This window comes from Otolemur garnettii, unplaced genomic scaffold, assembly GCF_000181295.1.
Source record: "Otolemur garnettii isolate 467f Iridium unplaced genomic scaffold, OtoGar3 scaffold00044, whole genome shotgun sequence".
Classification (NCBI taxonomy): domain Eukaryota; kingdom Metazoa; phylum Chordata; class Mammalia; order Primates; family Galagidae; genus Otolemur; species Otolemur garnettii.
Window position 1 is genome coordinate 5,709,086 of NW_003852439.1, and position 12,257 is coordinate 5,721,342.

Below are 12,257 nucleotides of genomic sequence, written 5' to 3' on the forward strand. Positions count from 1 at the left end.
CTCAAGCGAGTCTCCTGCCTCAGCCTCCCAAGTAGCTGGGACCACAGGCGCCCACCACAACATCTGGCTATTTTTTGGTTGCAGCAGTCATTGTTGTTTGGCGGCCCGGGCTGGATTTGAACCTGCCACCTTGGGTGTACGTGGCTGGTGCCTTAACCACTTGAGCCACAGGTGCCGAGCCTATGCCACTATTTCTATCAGTCAACTTTATATTTATGTTTTGCCAGTATTTCTATCAGTTGCTTATTAGATAAGGCAAAACAGACCCTAGTCTCTCAGGAATCCTTCCAAAAGGCCAGAGCATTGCATGTCAGTTCCATATTTTCCCATCTACTCTGAGAGAAAAGCCAGGAACTGGACATCCTCTTCTGCAGGGAGCCATGCAAGGAGGAGGAAGGGCAAATGTAGAATAAAAACACCTTGAATTTCCTATCATTTGATTGTATTTTTACTTGGTTAAGTGTTTGCTACAGCTTGGTTGCTGCCACTTCCTAATGTGTTTCCAGAGATCTCAGAAAATTTCTTCATTTGCTTTTAGAGGTCTTATTAAACCATTTTCATCCATGGTTGCTGTTTATTTGGACTGAGAGCCTGGACCATATTTTGCTGCCTTGCTAATGTCAGCCTTTCACTCTACATAGTATCACATTAACAGAAAAAGTCAGTAAACAAATATGGAATTATAGTTAATAATAGGTATGTGAAAGTAATCAGGAGAAAGTACACTAATGTACCATATTTAATTATAAATGTACCAAAAGTACAAAAACCTAATGGATAGACAGAGAGACGGAAAAATAGGTACGTGATAAATCAACTTTAGTAAAACCTTAATGAATCCATGCTATACACACTCTCTCACACTACTACCTAAATAATTATATTACATAAAATTCTATAAAATTCAGATGATTGTGTCAAGGAGATGATTGTGGAAGGAATGGAGGGACAGAACCCATTTTTTTTTTTTTTGAGACAGAGTCTCACTATGTTACCCTCAGTAGAGTGCCATGGCATCACAGCTCACAGAAACCTCAAACTCTTAGGCTTAAGCAATTCTTAAGCTCAGCCCCCCAACTAGCTGGAACTATAGGTACCCGCCACAATGCCCAGCTTATTGTAGTTGTCATTATTGTTTAGCAGGCCTGGGCTGGCCTTGAATCCGCCAGCCTTGGTATACGTGAGTGGCGCCCTACTGGCTGAGCTACAGGTGCAGGGCAGGACCCATATGTTACATAGAAACAAGAGGAAACTTTGAAGAGTTTGGAATATGTAAATTACCTTGGTTATAGTGATGTTTTCATGGCAGTATACATATGTCAAAATTCAACAAATTTATATAGGCTCTGTTTATTCTATATCCCTTACACCTCAATCAAGATGCAGAAAAACATCTGATATACAAAATAGGAAGAATTTTAAAAAGCTTTTTGGACAAAATTTTGAAAAAAATTAAAAAATTTTATAGAATTAAGTTATAAATTTATAAGGTAATATAATTGAGAAAAATAAAATAAGTTACAAGCTTACAATGCAGAGAAAAGTCCAAGTTTTCTTTTTAATATTTATGAAAAGTCTGGATAAAATTCTTTGAAAATATCCAACAATATGCTAAACTTTTATGAAAGAGTGAGAAAATATATTAAAAATTTCAAATTAAACATACAAGTTATATATGTGTGTGTGTAGATGGACAGATATATTTACAAATATGGGTATGATAGCCAGGCTGCTATAATTATATTGTAATTATTATTCCAGTATAAATAAAGTATGGGCTATACTTAAGGCCACGTTTCTCAGATAATTTATATCTTTCGGTATTTATTTTCATTCTCAATTAGGCAAGCACATAATGCCAGCTTTTTCAAGTATATGAAAAATTTGTATAAAAGAGAAATTCTACATATTATAAGGATTACGAGAGGATCAAGGATAGTTCCAAGCAGTGCTGGGTGGGGGTCCCACAGACGCAGCACCGTTACACGTTACCCGCAGTCAGGCGGGGCCCCCGCGCACCGCGGCTTTAGCTGCAGCAGCAGCCGCAAAGGCGCTGCCGCCACCGCCCTGCCGGGCACAGACACCCTCGCTCCCTCTGCTCTAGTTCCCTTCGCTGGCACCAGGGCTGCTCAGCCAACAGAAGAACAGATTGCTGAATTTAAGAAAGTGTCTCCCAATAAGGATGGCGATGACACCATCGCAGCAAAGGAACTTGCAGTTGTCACGAGGTCACCGGCTCAGAAACCCAACAGCTGCTGAATTGCAGGATGTGATCAATGAAGGGGACGCGGATGGTGACTGATGACGGCGCCACTGACTCCCCAGCAGCTTTCACTATGAGGGCAAGAAAATGAAAGGCACAGAGAGTGAAGAAGAAGTTCGCCAGGCGTTAGGGAGTCTGTGACAAGGATAGCAGTGGTCACATCAGTGCAGCAAACCTAGGTCAGGTCAAGGCAAACTTAGGAGAAAAATTTACGGATGAAGAAGTAGATGATATAATCAGAGAAGCAGATACTGATGGAGACGGACAGTCAACTATGAAGAATGGTACAGGTGATGACTGCAAAGTGACCCTCTACTTTCAACCCCTTCCCCAAACCCCAGAAGAACCAAATTGAATCTTTCACTTAATGTTTTGCTTAAAAAAGAAAAAAGTTCATTTATTCATTCTGTTTCTATATGGACAGAACTCAATGTCAAAAGTACCTTCTGACCACACACACGTGACTTGGTTGGTGATCCTGTCCCCTAAAGATCAAGCTACAGGTCAGTTTTACAATATAAATACTTGTACTACGTTAATGATAAGGGCTCCTTGACCTTCCATTTGCTAATAATTAATACATGGTTTGCTTGGCCAGTTTTTCACGCATGGCATAACAATTGAGCATAGTCAAGCACTTGTATTAAATATAAAATGTGAAAAAAATTCAAAATTTATTCATATGCGTTCTAGTTTGTTTAGTATGAGTTGTCATAGCTGGTTAACTGAAAACAAACACATTTAAAATTGGTTGTCTGGGGCGGTGCCTGTGGCTCAGTGAGTAGGGCGCCGGCCCCATATACCTAGGGTGGCGGGTTCAAACCTAGCCCCGGCCAAACTGCAACAACAACAACAACAACAACAAAAATAAAATAAAATAGAGTTGGTTGTCTTTGTGCTTATGTGCAGAAAGATGAGTGAAGAATGAACAGTTGAGATGTAGCCTCATTGGGAGGATGGTCCTCTTGTACCTCTGTGTGTTCCCTCCCATGGTGGCCATGACACACCCTGGAGGCATGCCCATGCATGTTGGTTTGGCATCATCTGCACTGTACTAGAGTGAAACCCCATTGGAGTGGTATTTTCATGTTACTTGAATGCCCATGTGATGAATGACTTCAGGGCTGGCGTTCTTCATCAAAGTTTCCAGCCCTGTTTCTAGTCACAGGAGAGAGACAATAATGACTGCTTTGGAGGACGGGCTGAATTATTCAAGTTCCAGAAAATCAAGATTAGTGGTTTCCAATAGATGATTCAGGGATATCATCACACAGCATTGGAATTAGAGTATTCCAACCAATCATCTAGTTCAAATCCTGTCTGTAGGTTCCCACCTGTAATGTGAACAAATTCCCTATGCTGGCCTATGGTTAGATATAGGTCTGGTTGCTTCAGCAAAAACACAACATAATACACGTGTTTCTCCCTTAGTTAATAGTCTGGGCATATGCAGACCATAACTGGCTTAGCAGGTCCACCGTCTCAGGGACCTAGTTTACTCCACCTTCAGCGTATTTCTGAGATGAGTAAACATTCTGTTCACATTCCAGTCAGTGGGTGCTGGGAGTGGAGGCAAGAAAAACATGTTTATAGCTTAAAACTGGGAATTTTTATACAGTGCTTTGGCTCATATTCTAGTGACCCAAATTTAGTCATGTGGCTATACTAGCTTCAAAAGAGCCTGAGAACTGTGATCTTTATTCTGAGAAGCTAGGTGCTGAGCTAAGAATTTGGGATTTTATTTCTATGAGTACACTGTGACTGTTGAGATCAAAGTTCCTGTCAGTCTATCCCTTTGTTTCACCAAATATCCATAATTACACATAGAGCATTTTACCACACACAAAATATCCTCATCTCCAAGAATTATAATTTCAAAGGCTTATAGAATTGTTACATTTAATTCAAAATTACAATTTTAGAACTTTAGAATTTTGCTCAGCTCTCTCTACCAAGTAAGGATAGAACTCCCTGTCATCTGGCAAACTATAAACTAAACATAAATGATCTCTACTCTGCAAAAAACCTACTATAATACAAATATGATCCTAGAGCAGGAACCATAAAATCACATTAAAAACTCTAAGACCGGACAGAGAAGAATGTGCAACACCCAGCTGATGGGTCCATTGCAATGATCAAATCCCGCTAGGCAGGAATTGGGGAATCTTCCCATCCTGGCAGTGTTTGGGTTCTCAGCCCTTCATGTTTATCATCCTCTGTGGCCACATCTGAAATGGTCACTGGAGAATGTGCCCCTTTTGAGGACAGCATGCTTTTAGCAGCCTAGTTTATGTTGGTGCAGAATGGGGGTCATAGTTCTATTAGAAGTCAAACTAGTCTATGCTGTAGAAGGTCAGACTTGAGTATCCCCACAAACATTCAGGTTTCTGGTCTATTTACATCTGTAAATTCCATAGCCATACTCAGATTTCTTGTGCAGTCCTAGTTTGGGGAACTGAAAGCTATGGTCTTCTTTATACTAGATTCTGGCCTTGTCAATCCTGCCTACTAACTAATGGTAGCTCCTTTGAGACCATTCACAATAGCAGGTTAGGATGGAATGGTAATGCACTTAACCCATTTACCTTGAGTTAGCTGTGCCTGGGAAGTGCTTGTGTGCACCATCCTGCTAAGGCCATCTCTTCAAAGTCACTTCTTATACTTTTCTCAGTGTGGTTTGGAGAACAAGCCTCTTTAAATCTTGGGAGGCACCAATAACTCTACCCTCAGCCAAAGTAGATTTTTCCCCACAAAGAGAGCTCCCTTAGCAGAGCCGTGCTCTGTGACTTCACTGCTTGCAAACTGGTCTGAGATCTTTTCCTTGATGTAAGTTTTGTGTGTGTGTGTGTGTGAATGTGCCAAAATGCAACCAACATGCACACTAACTTTCCCAATGTTCTTATTAATATGTCCTACAGAGACAAGCTTCAAGAACATTCAGGGTCCCCCACAAAATACCACAGGCTTTCGTAAGCATTTTGTTACAAATACAAAGTGACTAATTTCATCTTTAAATACAAGGATACCTGTATCCTTGCCATTCAGTGCCTACCTCCTACGCCTAACGCTATTTACCTCTGGCAGGGCAGGGCAAGGGGATAATGAGCTCTAGACTTTCCCCCTCAGCAGCCTGGGGGCCACCTGGCTGGCCTAGCAGGCTCCCTCTTTGCTCCCTGCCTCCACTCTCTTTGCCTCTCTGCATGTCCCTTTCTCTGACTCTATCCTCCAGCCCTTTGTACCACTCTAGCCCTGTTCAGGGGTACTTTGACTACTGACCTCTGTCCATCCCACACTGAAGACATTACAGAAGGATTCTAGGACTCTCAGGACTTATGGAAAGATCCCTTTTCTCAGCTCTGCTTCTTTCTGTCTTGCAAGGACTTGGTGTTAATGGGGGGCAGCTGACTTGATGGGGGAAGGGCCCTGACACAGCAAGAGCCAGGGTAAGGTGCTCCTCACTGGTTCTACCAGCCCCTGCTGGTCTGTCTGCTCTGCCCCATTGTGAGAAGTCACCATCTGAGGGGGTAAGGACCTGCCTATCTGATCACAAGACCCCCCAGGACTGACCGGCAGGCAGCAGGTGCTCCATGAATATTTCTAGAATGAACCAGCACTACCCCCACCCGTGTCTTGACATAGGGTGTTCCCACCACCCCAGAGATCCCCTGTGTCACTCTCAGTCCAAACCAGAGCAACCCTGCTTCTGCCTACAACACCTCAGTGTCTGTTCAGCTGTGTGCAGGAATCAACCATGTGCACCCCAGGGGTTCCAGCTGGTCCTCCAGGAAGCAGACACTGAGCCAGACAGAAATGCAAGCATTCATTAGGGAACTACTAGAAAGGATCCCAGAGGGAGAAGGGAGGGTTGGGGAGAAAACACCCTTAGATCACAGAAGGTTTGACACCCAGATTCCCCACCATTAGCCTGAGGCCAAGGTACAGTATGGTTATCTGGGCTCAGGGTCCTCTTTAAAACTCAATATAGTTGTCCTATTAAGAAAAAAGATTTTGGTTTATTTTCATGTCATCTTATTTTTTCCTAGGTACATTTTTATCTCCTATTATATCTCTGTGTCCCTGATGAATACTTCTGTCTTGTGGCAGCTGCATATCTACATATCATGTAAAATGATTGTCTTCAAATCTCAGGTCTAGATCACTGAGTTTAACTGTGTACATATCTGCGTATTTGTCCTTTTTTTACCTGGTAGGATCTGAATTTTAATAGCAGAGAGGGAGAGTTTGACTTATCATTTCAAAATGGAAGTGGAAATCTCTGGGATGAGCTGCCACACACTAAGATTTATCTTATGGACTTTAATGAACATCTGTTGCTGATCTTTGGAGTGGAAATACTCTCATCTAAGCGGTGAGGGGCTTGAGGGCCCACCACGTACCAGCCATCTTGCTTTATATACTTGTGGGAAATGCAGCTGGGACCTGGTGAAGCCTCACAATATCCTCAGACACCCACATTGTCCCCTGTGGCTCTGAGCAGGCCTTACAGAGAGCTGGTGTTGAGGCCTAAGGCAGCAGGGACACAGGACAAGGCTGAGGGTGTTATATGGAAACTTCCTGAGAGCACAGCTTCCTGAGATGGCTCAGGACGGGCCTGTAAGTCCTGCCAGAGTATACCTCATTCTGAGGGCCACAGCATCTCCTTCAGCCATCAGTCAGACCCAGCCTCACTTTTTATTCTCATTGGGCCCAATAAACTTAGGGAGGGAAGATCTCCTAACAGAATCACATTATATTCCTTAGACTAGGGGTCCTCAAACTTTTTAAACAGGGGGCCAGACCGTTGGAGGGCTGGACTGTGGGCCCGGGACAAGTTGGCTGCTCAGCAGGACAGGCAGTGGTGGTAAAAATACTTAGCAGGCCACAAAAATGTCCTAGGTGGGCCACATGTGGCCCCCGGGCCATAGTTTGAGGACACCTGCCCTAGACCTTAAGGGAATTTATCATACTGATCCAGAACCTTCACATATCCAGCAAAATAATCATCTTTCCTATGATTATATACTAAGAGGGCAAAAAAGACCTTCTGAGGGCCTAATCCCCAGGCCATATGGTGCCACTGAGCTCCCCACAGCAGCTCTGCACAGCCCTCATGTGGCTCCCAGGCTCCTGCACAGGCTGCAGCCCTGCTGAGAAGGGCCATGGGTCTCTTTCTCAGTGGGCTTAGCAACCCCATGAGGCTGCTCCCCACTTCCTCCCCCATGCCATCCTGTTTATCTCCAGAGATTTATTCTCTCTCTTTTCTGTGGTAGGACCCTTCCCTTCTACTTCCATTGCAGATGACCTCAAGCTGCGTGCTTTGTGTCTCTTACAGGACAGGTACAGCCCTCGCAGGCAGGGGCAGGTCTGCAGACCCATCTGCAAACCTGAAACTTCTGACTTCTACGAACAAACTCCTTCGTTCTTCCTCATCTACAAGAGACTTGCTGCCTGGCTCATGATGGGGAGATGCTGCTGCACCCCCGTGCCATCAGAATCTGGGACCAGCACTGTGTCCTGAGCTAGCTTTACCCTTGTCCTGCCAAGCCCTGCAGTACCACATGTGACATGGTTTTCTGCTGACTCAATGAGAGAAAAAGATGAACATGTTGAAAAGTCAGTTCATCCTGTCAGATCAACATACTGAGCGGTGGAGGTGTATGTACAAAGCGGCTGAGACTCAAGAGCCCAGCAAGGGGCAGGTAGTGGTCTTGGTTCCTGAACGCTGAGGGTTGGGCATCCTGTGGGTTGCACATGTTGGCTTTTCATGAGAAGTGAGGCAACCCTCTTGTATTTGCCTTCACCTGCAGAGCAGAAAATTGTGAAGATTTAAAACCTGTTGATGGTATGGACAAAACCACAAACACCAATAGAAGATGAACCCCATGAAGGAGGTGACAGACCCTGGTACCTTCCCCTCCACTGGGTTTCAAAACAGCAACATCAGTGTCAAAATCTTCCTCCTACTGAGTACCCCTTACTGCTGGGAGTGAAGGGAAGTCATGCGGACAAACTGCTGTGACCACACGTCACTGCCTGTGTCTGAAATGTAGGATGGCTGGGGCCCTGTCCCAGGAAAGAAGAGAATCAGAACACTCTGATGAAGCCGCTTATTCCAGACAGATGGGCATCTGTGTCTAGGACCATGCCCACCTCCCCTCACCACCAGCACACTAGCTCATTCCTGGCACAGTGAGACCAGAGAGAGTAAGAATGAAAAGTCCATCCCCCTCACATGGATCACAGCTATTTGTATGAGAGCTTTATACAGGTATTTAATGTCCTATTTGATTCTAAGGACTCAGCAGAGTGAGTATGACCATCCTGCTCTAAATCTAAGGGAACAGAGGCTCCCAAAGGAAGGAGGAAATTCCTCCAGGGTGACACAACTTGCAGGAGGCAGAGTGGAAGTGGATTCCAGGTCCCCCTGCACTCCCCTCTCACTCCCTCCGCTTCCCTCCCTGAAGGGCTTCTCTCCTCCCTGGAGGTGCTGCCCCTGTGCAAGGAGAGCCCTGGGGAGACATGGATTCTTGCAGTCCTGCTGGGGAACTGGGAAAGGGTTTTCTTACAGAAACAACGTTACCTTTACAAGGCAGTTAGGTATAGACATAAGATTCATTTTAATTTACATGTAATGCTAAATATTAAGAGTACTATGACATAAAGAATTTTTTTCCATGGAAAAATGAGTTTGGAATTCTAACTAACAGAATTAAGACAAATGTGTTTTGATTTCAAGTGTAAAATTCCTGTGAGATATGATCTGAGGACTCACAAGCTATCACAGCTACACTGGTGAATGACTTAATAAAAAAAGAAAAAACTCATGTAACCACAATTTAAGACCTTTGATGGCAATTGGTCCTTCGGGTAATCAGTAACTTTTACTCTTCACTATCTCAGCGCCAGTATATATTTTCTATTACAAATATATAACATCTGACAATTCAGGATAGTTTATAAAGAGCATCACTGGAGCTCTTCTGCATAGCATAGTTACCAGCAAAGATGGGAAGGTGACATGTTACAAAATTTACTTCATTAGAAAGCATTCAAAATTGAACAAAGGACACAATATAAAGTTGAAGAAATGCATTTTCCCATTTTTCATTTCTGAGGATTACAGCAGATATAATCACCTAACCCAATGCAGAAAACCAATAAAATACCAGCAGCAACAATAAAACCTACATGTAAGGGACCAGCATCATCTCAAGTAAAGGGCATGAATCAGGGTTCCCTTTAAGTCTCATGGCAATGCTTTTGCCATGAGACTTAAAGCAGGGGAGTTAAGCAGCATCCTCCTCCTGTTATTTCCAGACATAGCAGTGGACACCTGTCAGCATTCAGTCTTTGGCCCCTATGTACTGAAGGCTTCAGAATTAATACCAAAGGATGAGGGGGATGGAGAAGTCTGCAGGATCTTGGTGAAGATTTTAATTTTTGAAAAGGAAAGGCACAGAAAAGATATCATGGAACACACAAAGCAGAGGTGAGGCCAAGAGAAGATGCTGTAGGCAAAGAAAACAGTTTTCTAAAATAGCTACAGTGAAAATGACCACACCATTTACTCTGTGTAGATTTTCAGATGGGATCCAGCTGCTCCTCCCCAGGGGCACTGATCAATATCTCTAATCTTCTAAATGCCAGAGAAAGGACGTGGGCTCCTTCTGACTTGCATGTTCTACGCAGAGTGTGAACCCTCCACGCCCTCCTCGCCATCTCTATCCGACACCTGAATCCCTCACCAGAGGCACAGGGTTCACTAGACGTCTCAGCTCTGAGCCCCCAACCCTCATACTTGTGGAAGACACCACACAGGCCTGGTCTAGGTGTTTTCTTACATCAACCAACTGGGGACAGGTCTGAGTTCAAATCATCAGAAATCAATAGTCAATTGGGAGTCTCCCAATACATGTCAGGGTCAATCACTTACAATGTAAGCACAGATTAATAATTAAAATAGGAATAGCACTGGATGGGAAGACAATCAGTAAACCCTTGACATGAATAGCACTGGGTCATTTTCTCCATGCCAAGAGGCATTTAAAAAATCTTTTTATCTGTATTTAATCTGCCTCTCAAATCTGACCAGGTATTGTAAATATTTATGCCCATAAATGAAATAATAATGAGAAAAGGAGCTATACGAACTAACTGTGAAGTTTTAGGGTTACACTTAATAATGTTAGAGGAGTAATATTACATAGATCCTTATTTTACTAATAGAGCTCTATAGTTCACAATAATAAAAACAAACAGAAAAAGGAAGCTCCAATTTAGGAAAATAAATGTCTCCTGTCTTAAAGTGGATCTCATAGTACAATACTAATCTACAAAGACACAGCCAGAAAACGTCCTGCCTCATCAGCACATACACCCCCAAATCTAGAATGTTGCAGGTGTTATCTTTCCCAAATAAAAGAAAAATGAAGTTTTCTGCACTGACTGGAGGAAGGAAGTAAAGCTGACCCATTTCCCTTCTTGGCTAAAGTCTTCAGTCAAGAGTAACCCACAAGATCGGTGTGGGGTGGGGTCCCTTGTGAATGGGGGAGCTCCAGCCTTGCCAGTGGGGGTGGACCTGGAGCTCCCTCATTCACAATGGACCCACCCAAGTGCCATGTAGTTGGGGCACCTGACAAAAAAGTATCCTGTTATCCCTGGGAGACTCCCATTATCTTTAGTTACTACTTGGGACTATTTCGAGGAAATGTAACAATCACCCCCAAAAGGAGAAGCAGAGCATGTGGACTGTGCACACAAGTTAAGCTGCTGCCTTCACAGTGAGCACCTACCTCTCTGTGCAGTGTCCTGGGTACCAGGTTTCCTTGGTGCTGGTTTCCTGATCCCATATGTCTCTTGCTCCTTCTGTTTTTGCATTATTTCCCATCTTGAAAATGGAGAAAGACTAGACTTGAAAAGAAGTACACTACCTACCAAAGTCTAAACTTTTTCTAAACTTTACTCAACATGGACAGTTTTGCCTTAAAACACCAAAAACATCCTTAAACATCCTCACACTCATTCACCTGTGCCTCAAGCAGGCAGCTTCCCAGGTCTGCTGTGCCATCTCCATCTCCAAAGCTTGAGTCTTGAGCCATGGGAGGAAAAACATGTTTGTTTTCTGACCTGGCAGACTTTGCACAAAAGTGAGCAAAAGAAAAAAGCTTACTCAGCACTGTTGAGCTGTCTTGTCATAAAAGGCAATTTGAAAAAGCCAACACATCAGAAACTGTATGTTTAGGGTGTCTCAGGGCCATGAGTTCATCTGCATTGGGTGCTGAAGGATTCTGCAAGTGTCAGGCAGATGCATGTTATAGGTGTCTGTGTCTGTGCTTCAGCTCTGTCTGCTGTTGCTGCTTTTTTTTTTTTAATGTCTTGAGTGATTCTCCTATGGGTTAGATTTGCTTTCATCAGATAAAGAACCGTATTGAGTGTGATTTTAAATAATCTGCTCATGTTCCCATTTCCCTATCTAGATCACTACACATTTATCCTTACATGTAAAACGCCATTTCACAGGATTGTAAAAGTACAGTAGGATCACATTTTCTCCTTTTGAATTATTTAATGGCTGCTTGGTTCTGAACTGACTCAATTTCCTTACCTTTCTCAGTATTTTTCTAATTTGCCCCTTGTTGAGGATCTTTTATAAACATAAAGCTCTAACATCATAGGGCAGAGACAACCAGGTTTATATTGTAAAATGGCACGTCCATTTTTATGAATGTGGTTCAGTTTATACCACATTGGTTTCCTAAATATTATGGCAATTTCCACCACCCCTAGAAACATTTGTGTGAATTGAGTTTCCACTCAGCCCAGCCAGCACTGAAGATCAGGACAAGTTTAGTAACTTAACATTATTTGATCATTTGTAAAACTTACAGCACTTTGTTTTTCTTTTGTCAATTCTCTGGGTAAATGACTTCTGACCATTTTTTAAAATTTCTATATTAATTGGTTCTAAACATTGGACAAAGCTTTAAAAAAA